This window comes from Anopheles coluzzii, chromosome 2 (genome assembly GCF_943734685.1).
Source record: "Anopheles coluzzii chromosome 2, AcolN3, whole genome shotgun sequence".
In the NCBI taxonomy this organism is placed as follows: Eukaryota; Metazoa; Arthropoda; class Insecta; order Diptera; family Culicidae; genus Anopheles; species Anopheles coluzzii.
The window spans coordinates 53033037-53046237 of NC_064670.1; positions in this window are offsets into that span (position 1 = coordinate 53033037).

Sequence of the window (13201 nt, forward strand, 5' to 3'; positions counted from 1 at the left end):
AATGCCATGCCACCAATAGAAATTTCAACAAAAGTTTCATAAAATATTATTACCGTACTGGAAACCAATTCATCCAAGCACAGGAAAAAGCCATCCGCAGTTAATACTCAATCATAAACTTCCGAGAAAGTTCATTTCATTAACTCCCAGGGGTTTTGAGCCCAGACCAACGCAGATTAATTGGATAAAAGCCAAACGAGCGTTGCGCTGCTTAAAAGACACCGTAGTGTTGAAGCTGAAGCTAGGAGGAGTGGGCTATCTCGAAGGTTTCGCCGACGTCTAATGAGCTGGCGTTCGCTCGGACAGAATGTCAAATTCCGGATGTCATTCAAGCTTAGCAGAGGAACAATCACTTGTAATGCGAGGAAACAGAACTGTGTAACGTTGTCCACTGTCGGAGCGGAATGTATCGCGCTCGCAGAAGCAAGCAAGGAACTGTTGTGGCTGCTGAAGCTGATCACAATTTTGTTCAAGATTCGGTCAGGTCTGGAGTGTAAGATGTCAAGTACTGTCCTACAGAGGACATGTTGACGAATCTCTGACGACTTTAACTCAGATTAAAATACAAAAAATGAGGGAGAAGATTAACTTACAAAGCGCTCCATACTTCATGCATGTGTGGTCCTAAAAAAAAAGGTGAAAATACATTTGCTGTGGCTCACATATAATGGGAGTATACAAGTTGCGCTGCGACCACATCGAAGATGGCTGTTTAAATGTATAGTTTTAACAATTTTTATGTTGTTCTTAGTAGGCTAAGATAATTTGTAACTTCTCACTATATATAAAATCGAAAATCGCCACAATGACGTGAGAGTAACCATTCAGTGAGAGAGAGAAAGCGGTGAGAGCAGAGCTCTCTTAGCAACGCGCGTTGCTGCGAAAGGACTTGCTCCATGCCACACTGCCAGCCCGCGGGTAATGAGGGCAATGGTTACTTAGATTTTTTGTTAACACAAACCGATTCAAAAACACATGGTATTGGATATAATGATTTTTTTCAATAATTAAAGTTGCAAATTAGCCACCTGATGATAAAGTGTCCTATCGCATACCCCTTCCCATTATAAATCAAGATATTCAAGGCAATATTAAAAAAAACATGTTTGAAAACTGTGCAAAATAGCTTAATTGTGAAATGGTTGATATTCCAATTCATTCAATCATTAATAAAGCCAACCATACTCATTATTGGTGCTTAAGCACCTCGAATACTACATACACCGTCGTCATCGGCAGATAAGTGTGGTACATAATATCCTGTAAAATGGGTTGCTATACCCAGGACGTCGAACATGTATACTCCCTCAAATCTTCTTCTTTTTGTCGTAACGTCCTACGCGGACATGCCGGCCTATACAGGCTTTCGAGACTTAATTCATTACCACGTAGCCGGATAGTCAATCCTTGCTACGGGCGGACGGTCCATTCTGGGTTTGAACCCATGACGGGCATGTTATTGAGTCGTTCGAGTTGATAACCACGTACCAAGGGACCACCCCAAATCTACTACTCCGTCAAATCTACTACTCCGCAATATTGGCTGAGTCGGGATAAGGACAACGCATGACAATAAGAGGCAGATGTAGCCGAGAGACCCTAAGCGGCCATATGCTAAAAAGCCTTGCTGAAATTCCGAGCAAGAAAGCGGCGGATGTTGATGGCTTGAAAGTTAAAATTGGATGTGTAACGATTTGCTCGCGGGCGGGAAAACTACCAATTTCAGGAAGTCCTTCCGGAACAAAGCACAAAAGGGAGAGATGGTTCATTGTGCAACATAGCTGCAACATACTGCGCGTTAGGTGAGACAACCGTGCGCACTGCATTCAGCCAGATCAGCATCAACTGCAGAATGATCCACAATGAAACTATGCTCACTGTAACGTGCTCAAGAGAGCTGAAAAGATTCTGACTGTATCTATCAAGAATGATGGCGATATCTACCATGTGATGCTATCACCGTACTATGGTGTTCATCAGGAACAACCACGTTATAATTAAGGACAAGTCAAATTGGAAGAAAAATCTGAAGATGTGGGGCGGCAAGAGTAATTAAAGTAGTTTGCAAGTAAACGTGAATTTAGTTAATTGATCTGGGAAGGCTATAACAGTGTTGAACCATTCTTTTCTATAACAGTATAGATTGGAATATTAGAACTACACCTTTGGAATGGTTATATCAGGGTTATATGTTACATATGTTCACGGTTGAAATTTGATATTTGGCGCAACAATAACATTTGTTTCATACACAAATACCAATTGCATTCTTTACTTCAAAACCAGTTTCAAGATAATAAAATAAAATTTTGACGGTGTTTTTGAAAATGAACTTTATGAAATTTAAGACCGGGAAAATTTACATTGAAAATGTTCTAAGCATCTATTACTTATTATCTAACGTATGAAACATAAGTCGAAAAAAAGAGTAGAAATGGAATTCGAACCATGTGCGATATCATATTTTTATAGTTCAATCTTACATTTATGGGCACAAAAAACACAAAATGGATTGAAGCAGAAGTGAACATTTCAAAAATTGTATTTTTTTAAGTACACAATTGGGATTGGATCCAAACATGTTGTATATGTATTAGCGGCACCCTATTTTTTAATCCACTGCACATCAATACGTTATTCAATACACACGTTGTTGAGGTTACTACTTAGCTATACTTTCCAAAAAATCACGCCGATAACTAAAAAATTATAATCAAAAAATTATACATTTGTGTCAACAGAGGCATGGAATGTATCAGTTCGAAAATTACAAAATTGCGTGACTTGGCTTAAAAGTAGCCTCATCGATATTTAACGGTTCTGCAAAGTATAGTAAGAACTGTCCAGGAAGTTACAAGGTTAACGCATTTGTGGTGTAACACATAAGAACAAATAGGTCTTTGAGTTATGGTTGTTGCCACTGAACGTGTAGAGTTTGAAAATAATTCGAAATTTGAGAACATCCGGTAGATTTTACCGGGCCTTAACTAGTAGAGTATAAAAGGAGGATATTATTATAATAAATCAGTCTTACACCAGCATTTGATGAGTGCGTTTCTTTGTTTCATGCTAAGATTCTCCCGGGTGAAGGTTTGGCGAATACGATTGCCTTCTCAACAACACTTTCCGAAATCAGTAGCGGCGCTACCACGGAATAGATCTTCCAATTCACATTGGAAAAGAGGAAACTAGCCTGGTCGGCCAATATTGAAAGTAGTTTGGTGAAGGAGAGTTCAACCGTTCACGCTCCCGAACCCCTTTGCTCGGGACCTTCTGTTCCGTGGCAGCAGACGGTTTACCAAGCGCTCCAGAACGACTGACACCTTCGCGGTCGGCTTGGCCGTCGGACACAGAACAATACATTTTGTAGACTTAGTTCAAAGCAAAGTGAAACAAATTTAATAACATGCATTAGCATTATAATAAGCTTTTCTTAAAAATAAAATAATATCTTTCGCGGACCACTTCTGTGAACGCCACGGTCCACAAGTGGTCCGCGGACCACAGGTTGAAGACCACCGCCCTAGATGCTTGCAAAAGTCTCATGTTTTACTTTTATTTTTTTTTTTACCGTCAGTCCAAAAAGTATTCGTCTAGCTGAATATTTTAAAGAAAAAGGCGAATTATGGCCGCAATGCGTATGGGGCGATAAAAGTAATGATGAGGTTTGATAAAGAGACCATCAATACACACGTTTTGCTAAAAATGAGCATTAAAATATAGCAATAACGACTAAATTATTTAAAAATCTAAAAAAAGTCGTTTTATGGGCGCGCAAAAAGTATTCGTCCATCTAGCTTTTTAATTATTTACGCTGGACAAACACTACGTAGATGTGAATTAAATGTATTATTATCAATCTACTGGTGACTTCCTTCTAAAATAATGCATTTCTGTTGTTTCAATTGCACTTCTAGCGGTCAGAGAAGCACTAAAAGCGGGAGAGTTAAATGATTGGAGCATGAAGGCGCAAATCGTATCTTTAACTTATGCATCCATACTTATCCATTTTTGAAGGTTACAAAATGTGTGGAAGGCCTCGTTTCTTCATTTGATCAGACACCAATTGTGTGACAAATTGCCATGTAAGCAGCCATCCTTGACGGTTAATCTAACGAAAGAAGCGGTTTAATGTCCGAAAAATCAAATTTTACGAAAGAATCGGTGCATTTTGTGATGGCCAATAAGGTCAGGAGAATAGATGGGTCACGTTTGGTTGATGGGTCATGCTGCATTTCATCGTAGCTGGTCATGTAATAGCTTGAATGGGTGAGTTGTTACAAACATGTTTTGTTTGAATAATACCATACACAGAAAGTGGCCAAATCTGTTAAGGTGCATCAAATAATTCATGAATTTGTTTCAAATTAAGCTCTACTAACATATTAAAACATGTTTAAATCGCCAAGGTCATACGGCCACGTCTACTGTAGCGAAAACAGTCTACTAAGATGAGGCAACAAAATCTCGTGTAACGGTAGCACCATGGTGTCATTATACCAGTGCTCATGAAGGAAAGATGAGCTAGAAAAATGATTCAAATTGATAGGAGACGAGATGGAGAAATATATTCTTGCAGTTTTTAAGTACTTTGGGTGCCAGTTCTGAGAAATTGTACTAAAAAATACCACATGTTTCAAGAACAGTCAGGCTGGAGAACATACAGAGCATTGTCATTTGCCCGAAACACCAAACCAGCTGAAACCAAACTGATGAAAATGATTTAATAGACTCTCAATATGATATCAGTTGCCATTTTTTAAATGGAACTTGGCCACGTGGCCCGGAAATGCAATCTCTCTACCAGCGAATAATTGGAACAAGTCTAGGAGGATGTGTGGGTCAAAACTACGCCTTTTTAAAGGTTCAAATGTGTTCTTGCGTTGTGCAAGCAGTCACCAATAGTCATAAATACAATAAGAAACAAGATCAGGACATTTTTTCACTCCATAACCTTTGTTTTCTTACGCATATTACGCCAAAAGACTGATGGTCGAATACTTTTTGCGCGCCCATAAAACGACTTTTTTTTAAGTTTTTTTATGTATTTTGGTTAATATAGTACTATTTAAATGCTTATTTTTTAGCAAAACGTGTGTATTGATGGTCCCTTTATCAAACCCCATGATTACTTTTACCACCCCATGCCTATTGCGGCCATAATACGCCTTTTTCTGCAAAATATTCAGCTAGACGAATACTTTTTGGACTGACTGTATCTCTATGTTCTTGAATTCATTTACTTATAATTATACTTAAATTAAGCTAGGGTACCCAATTTAGCCTTAAAGGCAAACTGTGACAATAATAAATGAATTAAATATATTAAAAAAACTCTATAACAACGTTATATATTTCCCATACGGATTCGAAACATTCAATCTGATGGAAAAAGTATTTCTATTATTTGGAACTCTGTAAAAAAACCTATACACATTTGCAATAAACTAGGCTTTAAGGCTTTGGTCTCAAACGGTTCAATCTTGCGATAGATCTTGGCAGTGAAAGTAGTTAATTTGATATCTTGGAATTAGCATTACAACATTTAAAAATTTCATTTTTGTGGGTTCAGTTGATTTTCATTCTAGTTCAAACAAGTGATACCTTCATGTACTACCAAAACAAAAAATACAATAACATTCGCGGTCATTTGATTATTTTCTAGACAACTGAGCACTCTAATTCACTCGTTATCGTTGAGGGGGCTGTCGATCGGTTTAAATGATTGATAGAATTGTCCCATTACGTTTCCAATATGTAATCAAACAAGTTATACGTCCAAATATCCTCAGGCTGTGCAGTTTGTGTCATAACGCAATGATCTAAAGTAAAACCGTGCTGTCTTTACCCTATTTTTTCTCTCTTTTTCGCTCTCTGTTACTGTCTTTGTTCTGCTTCTTTCTTTTGTCTATTAATCATTTAGAATCCGAAGCCCAGAACTTTGAAATACTTAGAATCGTGAAAATTGTATCATTATTTTTTATCAATTTAACAAAGATCAATATCTAAAAACGTTTTGAAAATCCATTGTTATTGGTGTTATTGATATAAGCAATAATGTGGATTTTTAAGCTCAATATCACGAAAACCGAATTAAAGTATGTTGGTGTAGCACATGTGTAGTATGATCGATACAATATGAAACCTTCACTGCATACAGATGCATACTGTATACATATTTGAAAATATATTGGTACTACCTAACAGGTCTCTGATGTGAATTAAATATACCATTTGTCAACTAGTATGAATTCGACATGTGGTTTTCCTAGCCCGGAACCCTTTAGAGAATAGATTATTTTTGATTTGCACAATCCTGTGCGTGGTTGCAGCAAGTCCGGATGGCATTCGACCAGCTTTATGAGAGCCGGCGCGTGAATCCAATAGTTGATCCGACTGACCCCATGATTTGAGACTCCACTCATGCAATAATGCCACCACGAAGATTTTGACCCATGATTGTGCATATGATTGTTCGATTTTATCGTAACTAGCACATTATGGTCGGGCAACGTGAGGCTGCGTAAAGAACACTTATGGGTCACTAGTGCGGCACTTATGGAAACACTTCATGGGCACTTATGGAAACACTTTCGGGACACTTTACAGCAATTCCGTAGTCGCACTATACAAGTAGACGACTGTCACACATACACTTGTTGACGGATGGCGGACGAAATACACAAAAAGACTCAACAGCTGATCATAGTTTGCAGAAATGTTTTATGTCCACGCATTGTGCGTGTGCGTAAAAGCACCACTCTGGGATGTAGTAGAAAATTTATTGTAAACCACCATACAAAACACAACTACACTCAACGTAAATATATATTACTCGGATAAATTATTAATTTGAGTCTTTTTTTTAATAGCATATCCAACAGAGTTTAGCTTCTATCGGAGTGTTTAGGATTCCACAAAGTTTAGATATTGATATCAATGTATTACAGAAAATATTCACCATACAGATGAAATACAAATTATCTTAAGCACAAAGTAAAGAGTCACAAAGAGAGTTATTATTTATTCTATTTTAATTATCTCCCCAATGTTACTTTCCTTACCATGCAACGAGAATACATATCGAGATTGATCATTGATATAGTTTGGCACCACTGTTACTCTCACGGAAGGCTTTATGCCAGTGCAAGGATCATTGAAACTTAAGAGTTTGGATCTTTTGGAAGTCGGCAATTTTACAAGAGATATGACAATGGGTCAATCTGAGGCTTAGCCCTCCATATTCTTCGTGCTGATATGTTTCGCGGAAGGCCCTTGAAATAGATTAGAAATCAACTTATACTCCAAGATATCAAACACATTTATCTAAACCTAGGGAAATTATCTAAATTTGTATTGTGACTTTTTTAAATCTTGCGTTTCTGTGTACTTACAGGCAACATCCGTGTATATTAGAAGAACCGTGCCTAATTATACATGATATATATCCTATATAAAATGAAATTTCTCATTTTGAAAAAGCTTTTCAATTTAATAAAGTATACCCCTGCTAGTTTTAATCTTTGCGATGTTGTTCTTCACTATGGTATAGACGACAAAAAAATGAATATTTACATCATAGTTTCTGCGTAACTGCTGATAAGGCACGTAAGAAAAAATACCTACAATAAGTGCTTCTTAGCAAACACAAGATTACACGGTAGGAATCGCAAAACAAATTAATTAATAAAAACAAATTGGTGTTCAATTGGCGGCTGTAAGTGCAATTTGTTAAAAAAAAACGATACATTGCGGAGGGGGTGATATATTGTTTGGGAGTCATGACGTAAAGTATGAGAATAAGCAACTGGGTAGACCTGCCGGGCATGGGTAAGGAGGATACTGGGTGCACACAGAGCAAGGATGCAGAAGTGAAGTTTGGGGTCGAACTACCCCTTCAATCCACAATCCTTCCCCCCCCCCGCCCCCCCACTCCTGCTCCCCTGTTGTGGAGCCCTTAGAGGGTGAAAGGGGTGAAAATGCCTTTTTAAGTAAATCGTTTCACGTTTCACATCCAGCAAACGTTTCTCGTTCGGCGCTTAGTTTTGAGATAATTGTGGTGTTCGAGATTTCCACTGAAACTCGGCGTGTTCGGCGGTTTGATCGAAAACAATAGTAAAGATACACTTCCCGTGCGAACGGAACCGCTAGCACTCGTCATTTGCCCCAAGCATCCTTACCCCGGTTTAGTAGCCATGTCCAAATCTGCAATCGAATGTAGGAAAGAACTTCAGTCCGGAATACAAAATTTCCTACAAAAATAGACAACTAAAACGGGACATGATATATCACCAGGCAAATGTAAAATATTTCATATTTCTCATAAACGTCATTTCTGGGTGACTATCCGCAATCAAATACAACAAAACTGCCATACCAAATGTAAGAAAAGCATCAATAGAAATCATTTCGACTCAAAATTATCATTTGTTGCTCATTGTGCACCAAATCTTGATGTCGAAGATGTCGACACCAAACAAACTACTAAAAACCGATTGCACCTCTTCAAAATGTAAGGATACGGAAAACATGGTGCTAATCGAGAAGTGCTTACCCCGATTCTAAAAGCTTGGGTTGTCCCAAATATCCTATATGGATTAGAAGAATGGACACTATCATTAACCAACATAAATTCGAAAGTATCTGGCTCCTCTTTACCATACTGCTCTAGAGCATTCTATCAGGGTCTTTATAACCAGTCCTATTCCATCACTGATTTGAGAAAGCGACTAGCTTCCTTTCTCACATATCATCACACACAGATTGGTTACAGCTGCTGGCCGTCTTCTGGAGGAAGATATAAAAGCTGAAGCCTTCATTGAAAGAGCCAATACTGCATTCATGGAACTGACGGGAGAACGGTTACTACAAATTGCAGAACAATCACGAAATGGAGAAAGGCTATGGGACCAAAACTGCCCCAAAGTTGATTGGGAAATGTAAAACAAAATCCAAAGGGATTTCAGACCGGCATTAGCTAGCAAAATATTTAAGGAAATGCTAAATATTAGATACCAAAGTCACCATCATATCTAAACCGATAGATCCGTCGCCGGAAATGGAGCAGGATGTGGAATCATATCATTAAATGACAGGCGTTCAATTAAACTATCGGATTACAGCAGCGTTTTTAGAGCAGAAGCGCTTGCCATAATTAAAGCAACAGCAAAAGCAACAATTTCCACCAAACATATAACATTATATTTACAAATAGCGCTAGTGTATTGGCAGCGCTCGAGCCAAGAAATCCTAATTACCCGTATGTTCAGATCCTATGTTGAATTCGAAGCCATGGAGAAATAAAAGGGAAAGAAGACACAGACACGGTAGCAAATGATGAACGCAAACGGAACCATAGTCAAGAAAATGCTGTATCGAGAAAGAACGTGGTAAGTTGGACAGAGAATACCATCTATCAGACCTGGCAAAATGAATGGTTAAACTTTAAACAAACTTGCATCCAGTTATATCCTCATTACGTTTAAACGAAAGGTGACGTGCTTTTTCTCGCTCCCACATTTAACGGTGTTTTTGTGTGTTTTTGCGAGAAATTGATTCCGCTGTTGTTTCTGTTTACATTTTGCAGGTGGCCAAACGAATCGAAGGGCGATTAGGGAAGGCCATGCGTCCAAGTCCATTTCGCCAGAGTCCGTGATGATGGTGAATCTCTCCACCTATAGGATTCAAGGCGAATTCGATACTGGTGGCTGCGGTACGCTATTGGTGGGCAGCCATGCTCGCGCCAAACAAACGGTGGTCATTAAAATGGCCAACAACGAGGTGGAGCAGCTCCTGCTCGCCACGGAGCGCCGGATCTATGCGCGGCTCTCGAAGGCCCATGGATGGCCCAGACTCATCGACGCCGAATCGCAAACGCGACGTGCTGGTTTTGGAGCGCTAAATCGGACCATCACTGCAAGAGTTAAAGAACTTGTGCGGAGGACACTTCGGCCTGAAGATGGTTTCGCAGCTAGCGCTGCAACTGCTCGCCAGGCTGGAAACGTTCCACGAGCTGCACCGTGACCTGAAACCGGACAATGCAAAACAATCACGAAATGGAGAAAGGCTATGGGACCAAACATCCCCAGAGTTGATTGGGAAATGCAAAACAAAATCCAAAGGGATTTCAGGCCGGCATTAGCTAGCAAAATATTTAATGAAATGCTAAATAATAGTTACCGAAGTCACCATCATATCTACACCGATAGATCCATCACCGGAAATGGAGCAGGATGTGGAATCATATCGGAATCTGTTGTGAGTTTATAGTATGCCAATATTTTGTATCACGAATAATTTTAATCATAGTAACCTATGAATCACTGTGGTTATAAGTTTTCTATTAAATAAATTCATTCTGTTCCTAACCATACAATACGCTGGTTGTTTGCACTACTGCCAATAGGTTATGGGCCCAGAATAGTACGATATTTGAAGAAGTGTTATTTTCAATCAAGTGACAAAAAACCGAAGATGAATTCAAGTTCCACTGGATCCTCAAGAGCGGCAGGTAGTAGCAAGGTTTCGTCGAATCTTCCTGGCATCGAACATCTTACCGGTATAAGAAAATTGGGACACTTGGAAGTTTGCGGTACAAACCTACCTTGAGCTCGAAGATCTCTGGTGCGTGGTAAAGCCGAAAAAGAATGACGACGGGAGCTACGTAGCCGTGGATGCAGGCAAGGATCGCAAGGCAAGAGCAAAAATCATCCTTCTTCTTAATCCGTTGAATTATGTGCACGTCAAGGAAGCAACGACAGCAAGAGAAGTTTGGGCTAAGTTGGAGAGAGCTTTTGAAGATTCTGGTCTTACTAGAAGAGTCGGACTGCTCCACAAGCTGATAAAAACGGATTTGTCGTCTTGCGAATCCATGTCTGAATACGTTAACCGCATAATTTCAAAGTCGCATCAACTCAACGAAGTAGGCTTTGCGATTTCCGAAGAGTGGATTGGAACGCTTCTATTGGCTGGTTTGTCTGAGCAATATCGTCCAATGATAATGGCTTTGGAAAATTCAGGTGTAGCCATTACTGGAGACGTTATCAAAACAAAACTTCTACAAGAAGTGCCAGCCACATCCACTGAACCAGCGTTTGTTGCAAAAAGGAAAGTTTCTGGAAAAAAAATTAAAGAACAGAATCCTCCGAAAGGGCCGAGATGTCGGAAATGTTCCAAGTACGGCCATATAGCAAAGGATTGCTACAGTTCGAAAAAGGAAAATACGTTTTGCTCAGTGCTTTCTACTATCGGGACAGCCAACGGCGAAGATTGGTATTTTGACTCGGGAGCTAGTGTTCACATGGCACGAAACGCAGAACTCCTACAAAACGTGAAGCCATCGAATGGTACTGTGGTAGCGGCTAACGGCGGTAATATGAAAATCACCGGAACGAGATCGTACACAGCGAAGTCTTCGTGTAGCAACGATGAGATTCCTGTTTGTGATGTTCAAGTATTACCAGACCTATCAGTGAATCTATTGTCCGTCAACCAGATCGTCAGGAAAGGATACATCGTCGTTTTTAACAACGATGGATGCAAAGTGATTGACAAAGATAGCGATGTGGTAGCTACCAGCAGCCATGAAAACGACCTTTTCAAGCTTCAAGAACGCAAGCAAGATAAGAAAAATGCTTTGGCGGTTTCATCTACAGGAAGCTTGGAGTTATGGCATCAACGGATGGGACACCTAAACATCAACGGTGTGCGCAGCCTCGCTAACGGACTGGCAGATGGAGTCAATATCGACGGAGGAAGCATGGCCGACTGTAAGGTGTGTCCGATGGGCACAGAGTCGCCACCCGTTCAGCAAGGAAGGATCGCGTGCGGCTGAGATATTAGATTTAGTTCATTCTGATATCTGCGGGCCGATGGAGGTTAAGTCACTAGGTGGAAACCGTTATTTTATTGTCTTTATTGACGATAAATCCCGCCGGATGTGGACATTCTTTTTAAAAACTAAATCGGAATCTGAGGTTGCGCAAGTTTTCCAGGATTTTCACGCAATGGCGGAACGGCAATCCGGAAGAAAGCTTAAGGTCATCCGAACAGATAACGTAAAGAGTAAGAGAGTAAAGAGTAAAGAGTACGTAAATGCTACATTCAAAAACATCTGAATAAGCACGGAATAGTTCATCAAAAATCCAATGCGTACACCCCGAAACAAAACGGTATGGCGGAACGAGCGAACAGATCGATCGTAGAACGTGCAAGGTGCATGCTTTACATGGCTAAGCTTGCAAAACATTTTTGGGCGGAAGCTGTGGCAATGGCTGTATATTTGCTGAATCGTTCCCCAACCAAAGGCAACGAAGTAACACCGGAGGAAGCATGGACAGGAAAGAAACCCAACCTTTCCCATATAAGGATATTTGGAACACGTGCGATGGTCCTAGTACCAAAACAATATCGAAAAAAATGGGATCCAAAGTCAGAAGAGTGCATTTTCACCGGAATTGACGAACATACCAAAGGATATCGATTGTTCAATTTGAGGTCCAGACAGGCCTAGACTGCCAATGAATGTTTCGACAAATCAGAAAAAGAATAAAAAGATTATTAGATAGTAATATATTACATGATTTTTTTTTAGCCGGTCTCGTAGTACAGTCGTCAACTCGTACGACTCTAACAACATGCCCGTCATGGGTTCAAGCCCCAAATGGACCGAGGATTGACTATCCTGCTATGGGGGGTAATCCATAAGTCACTGAAAGCCAAGCCCCACAAGTGGTATAGGCAGGCCTTGACCGACAACGGTTGTTGAGCCAAAAAGAAAGAGAAAGAAAAAATATTACATGATTTAGCATTTGCTGGTCCCGTGGAACAATCAACAGCCATTGCACGATTTAATAACATGCCCGTCATGGGGATTCAACCCCCGAATGGACCGCGCCTCCCAAGCGTAGGACTGGCTTTCCTGATGCGGGTAATGCTGCGGATTTATTAATAAATTATTCATTATATTCAACATAAGAGATTGGTAAATTAATTAGAACCCCAGAATCTCTTTTGGAAACCGTCCCGAACCGTCGAGAGCCGTTCGGATCCGGCGCCAGCTACCGATTGACGTAACTACAATCATGAACGATTTGAGCACTAGATATCGCTATCTTACTTTAGAAGATACAATTGTAGAACTAACAAACATATAGGAAAGATTGCATGTTTTGCATACATCGTAGACATTTCTCAAATTAAA